The 5,201-nt window shown below is 33.9% G+C and overlaps 1 pseudogene; it reads right to left on the bottom strand.

Annotated features, from left to right (window-relative positions):
* Positions 1-2,075: 2,075 nt before the first annotated feature.
* LOC125614449 lies at positions 2,076-2,176 on the bottom strand (annotated as a pseudogene).
* Between the last annotated feature and the right edge of the window lie 3,025 nt (positions 2,177-5,201).

Genomic DNA, 5,201 nt, shown 5'->3' with positions numbered 1-5,201 from the left:
CCCCTCTACCCCCTCCCCCTCTACCCCCCTCCCCTTCTTCTCCTCTCCTCTTCTTCCCCTTCTTCTCCTCTCCCTCTCTCCCTCCTTCCCTCCCTCTCTCCCGTACTGGGGATTAAACACAAGGCCACACTGATGCTACCCAAGTACTCTATCACTGAGCTACACTTCCAGCCCTTTTTATTTGGAGACAAGACCTTGATAAGTTTCTGAGGCTGGCCTCAACTTGAAATCTTTCTGCCTCAGCTTTCTGAGTAGTTGGGATTACAAACATGTATCACCATACCTAGCAGTAGTTCATCTCTTTTAGTACTGACTAATATTCCAATGTCAAGATGTACCACAGCTTATCCATTTGCCTACTAATGTATGTCTTGGTTGCTCCCAAGTTTGGGAGGTTTTGAATAAAGCTTCTATAAAAATTCATGTGAAGATTTTGTGCAGACATAAATTTACTATAAACATCCTTGTGAAGGTTTTGTGTAGACATAAATTTTCAACTCATTTGGGTAAATGCCAAAGAGCATGACTGCCAGATCATATGGTAAGAGTAGTATGTTTAGTTTTTCAAGAAAGTGCCAAACTATATTCCAACCTGGTTATGCCATTTTGCATTCCACCAGCAATGAATTAGAGTTCCTGTTGCTCCACATCCTCACCAGCAGTAGGTGTTGTCAGGTTCTGGATTTGGGCTATTGTAAGGAGTGAATCTCATTATTGTTTTAATTTGCAATTCCCTGATGACTAACATCTTTTTCATATTCTTACTTGCCATTTTTGGTGAGGCAAAGTTCAGATCTTCTATCCATTTTAAATCAGGTTCTTCATTTTCTTATTCTTGAATTTTAAGAATAAGATTTTAGATTAATATCTTTTAGTCAGATATGTCTTTTGCAAATATTTTCTTTCCATCTGTGACTTGTATTTTCATCCTCTTAACAGTGCCCTTTGCAAAGCAGAACTTTACTCTTATTGAGTCCATCTTATCAATTATTTCTTTCACAGATTGTGTCTTTGGTATTATATCTAAAAAGTCATTGCAATGTGGATTCATAAACTGTAACAAATGCACTACTTTGGAGCAGAATGTTGATAGTAGAGGAGATTACTCATGTGTGGGGACTGGGTGTATATTGGAACTCTTTGTACTTTCCACTCAATTTTGCTGTGAAACTAAAACCTCTCTGAAAAATAAAATTTATTAATTAAAGACAACTTTAAAGTCCTAGATGAAGATAAGCTATCAGAGTTATAAGTACACTCATAATCAGAGTAAAAAATAATTACCGTATACAAGGTCATCTAGATTTTGAATTACATTATCTTCTAGGTGTTTTATAATTTTTGGTCTATTAACCATTTCGAGCTAATTTTATGAAGGGTGTAAGGTCTGTGTTTACATTCTTTTTTCACATGTAGATATCCAGTTGTTCAGCACCATTTGTTGAAAAGACTCTCCGACCCATTGCATTGATTTTGTTTCTTCATTGACAAAGAGTAGTTGGACTATATTCATGTCAATTGATTTCTGGGAGCTCTATTCTGTTCCATTGATCAATCTATCTCACCAATACCATACTGTTTTGATTACTGAACCTTTATAGGAAGTCTTGAAGTAGGGTGGTGTCAGCCTTCCAACTTTTTTCTTCTTCTTCAGTATTGAGTTGGATTTTCTGGTTTTGTTTTTGATTTGGGTTTTGGGTTTTTTTTTTTTTTTTTTTTGCCTCTACATATAAAACTTTAGAAACAGTTTGATATTCACAAAATAAATTACTGCTAATTTGATTGGAATTGCATTGACACTGTTGGATCCAGTTGGAAAGAACTGACATCTTGACAATATTGAATCTCCCTATTCTTGAACATAGAATGTCTCCCCATTTATTTATTTGATTTTTTACATCATAGTTTTATAATTTTCCTCATACAGATCTTGTACATATTTATACCTCAGTGTTTCACATTTTGGAGTGCCAATGTAAATAGTAATGTGTTTTTCAAAAATAATTTATATATTTATGATTGACATACAAAAGCTGTACTTATTTAATATTAATAGTTTGAGATAAATATACACCCCAAATAATGAATGATTCACAAATTCGCATGTGGGCACAGGGACCACACTAATTTTCTCTGTATTGTTTCAATTTTAGTATATGTACTGCTGAAAAAAAACACCATTGTAATATGTTTTTAATTTCAAATTTCATGTGTTTATTGCAGTTGGCTTTATAAATTAACTCTGTGTCCTGTACCCTTGCTATAATTGCTTATTTATTATCAGAGTTTGTTGATTTTTTTCAGATTTTCTACACAGACAATCATGCCATCTGTAAACAGTTTTATTTCTTCTTTTTCTGTTTAACTTTCATTTCTCATTTCATTCTCCAGGCTTTCCTATAAGATGTTGAAAGGCAGACATGATCTTAGTGAAAATTAAGTTTCTAACCATAATGTATGATGTTAGTTGTAGGTGTCCTAATGAACATTCCTAGTCTATTCCTTAATAAATTATGCCTAATTTATTGAGGGTTTTTATCATGAATGGGCATTGGCATTTTCATCAAAACCTTTTTGTGCATCTATTGATATGTTCGTGATTTTTCTTCATTAACTTGTTGAGTGATGTATTATATTTATTGATTTTTCAAATGTTAAAATAGCCTGTGACACTTGGGATAAATCCTACTTGGTTGTGATGTATAATTCTTTTCATGCATTGTTGTGTTTGACACATGAATATTTTGCTAAGGATTTTCTCATCAATGTTCATAAGAGATATTGGTCTAAAGTTTTCTTGTAATGTCTTTGTCTGGTTTTAGTTTTAGGATAATGCTGACCTTATAGAAGAAGTTAGGAAGCGTTCTTCTGTCCTCTGGAAAAGACTGCAGAGAATTGGTATAATAATTTTTCCCTTAAGTATTGGGTAGAATTCATCCATGAGCATATCTGATCTTGGTGATTTCTGTTTTGAAAATTAATTAATTAGTTAATTTCTTTAATGAATATTGTTCTGTTCAGATTGTCTATCTTTTGGTATAAGTTTTGGCAAACTGTCCTTTTTTTCTTGTCAGTACTGGGGATTGAACCCAGAATTGCTTTACCTCTGAGCTAAATCTCCAGCCTTTCTTATTTTTTTTATTTTGAGACAGGGTCTCACTAATTTGTTGAGGCTGCCCTTGATCTTAAAATCCTCTTGCTTCAAACTCTCCAGTCATTTGGAATTACAAGAGTGCACTACCGCACGTGACTTGGCAAACTGTCTTTCAAGGAATTGACCCATTTCATTTAGACTCTCAAATTTTAGGGCATAAATTTGTTCATTGTTTTCCTTTATTGTTCTTTTGATATCTCAGGATCCATAGTAATGTCCTCTTTTTCATTAGTGATTTATGTCCTCTTTTTTTTTTAAGTTAGCATGACTAGATGCTTATTGATATTACTAATTGTTTCAAAGAACCAGCTTTTGGTTTTATTAATTTCTCTAATGATTTCCTGTTTTTAATTTTATTGTTTTCTGCTCTGATTTTTATTATTTCTTTTCTTCTGCTTACTTTGGATTTTGTTTTCTTCTTCTAATTCCCAAAGGTGAGAACTTAGATTATTGATTTTAGGTCTTTCTTCTTTTCTCATATATGCATTCAGTGCTATAAATCTCCTTCTAAGATAGGCATGGTAGTGCAGGCCCATAATCCCAGCAACTTGGGAGGCTAAGGCAGGAGAATGGCAAGTCTCAGGCTATCCTGCACAACTTAGCAGGAACATGTCTCAAAAATTTTAAAATGGACTAGGAATGTAGGTCAGTGGCAAAGTGTCCCTGGATTCAGTACCTAAAAATAAAAATTTTCTCCTAAGCACTGTTTTTGTTGCATCCCACAAATTTTGTCAAGTTGTACTTTAATTCCCATTTAGTTCAAAATATATATATATATTTTTTTTAATTTTCTTTGAGATTTCTTCTTTGACTTGTGTATAGGTATATTGTTTAATCTCCAAGTTTTGGGGATTTTCTAGATATCTTTCTGTTATCAATGTCTTATTTAATTTCATTGTGGTCTGAGAACAGACACTGTATTATTTCTTTTCCTTTACACTGGTTAAAGTCTGTTTTATGGCCCATAAAACAGTTACTATTGACTAATGGTTGTCAAACTTGTCCTTTACTGAACTCCCAACAATTTCTCTATTACAATTAAGATTTTCCTACTGCTGAACTGGTTTCTTTTTCTTTCTTTCTTTCTTTTTTTTTTTTTTTTGAGACAGGATCTCACTATGTTTCCCAGGCTGACCTCAAATTCCTGGGCTAAAGTAATCTTCCTATCTCAGCCTCTCAAGTAGCTGGAAATATATGTGTGTACCACCATTGCCCTACTCATAAGTTTCTGCTCCCATTAAGCTGTGATTCTCTGTATCTTCCTGTCTTCAATTTTGAGGGCAGCAGTTTGCCTTGTGACCTCACTTCTCTGATGAATCGAAAAAAATTGTTGATTTTTAAGCATATTTGGCTTTTTAGCTTTTGTTAGGATGGAGTGATGACTTCTAATCACCTTACATGCTGAACCAGAAACTGGAACAAAGATTGTTTTCTTTTAAATGATTTTCATCAGTTTTTCAGAGGATTTGTCTCCCAGAGTTCCTCAATGCTGCTTCACTTCATTTTATTGCTATATGATATTTCATTGTATAGTTATACCACATTTTATTTGTATGTTTTACTGGGTCATACATATCTGGGCTATTTATACTTTTTGGTTATTATGAATAATGCTACTACAAATATTTATGTGACATAAGCTATTTTTTTCTTTCTTCTTTCCTCCTTCATTCCTTCCTCCCTCCCTCCCTCCCTTCTTTCTTTCCTTCCTTCCTTCCTTCTTTCCATGCTGGGGAGTGAACCCAGGGCCTCACACATGGTAAGTGGACACTATCACTGACCTACACCCCCAGCTCTTTTTGAAACATTTTTTTTTGTAGTGCCAAGCATCATGCATGCTAGGAAAGCATTCTACCAATAAGCCACATACCCAGCCCCTGCCTTTTCATGATAGTATCCCTTGAAGCACAAAAAAAATTTAAATTTTAATGAAATTTAACTTCTCAGTCTGTTCTTTTTCTTTTTTGCTCATGGTTTAGTCTCACATGTAGGAAATCGTTGCCTACCATAATATCATGAAGGTTTATTTCTGACTTTTATTCTAAGA

The sequence above is a fragment of the Marmota marmota genome, unplaced genomic scaffold (assembly GCF_001458135.2).
Source record: "Marmota marmota marmota unplaced genomic scaffold, marMar, whole genome shotgun sequence".
Lineage (NCBI taxonomy): Eukaryota > Metazoa > Chordata > Mammalia > Rodentia > Sciuridae > Marmota > Marmota marmota.
Note: the sequence above shows the minus strand (reverse complement) of the source record. Positions and strands in the feature narration are given on the sequence as shown.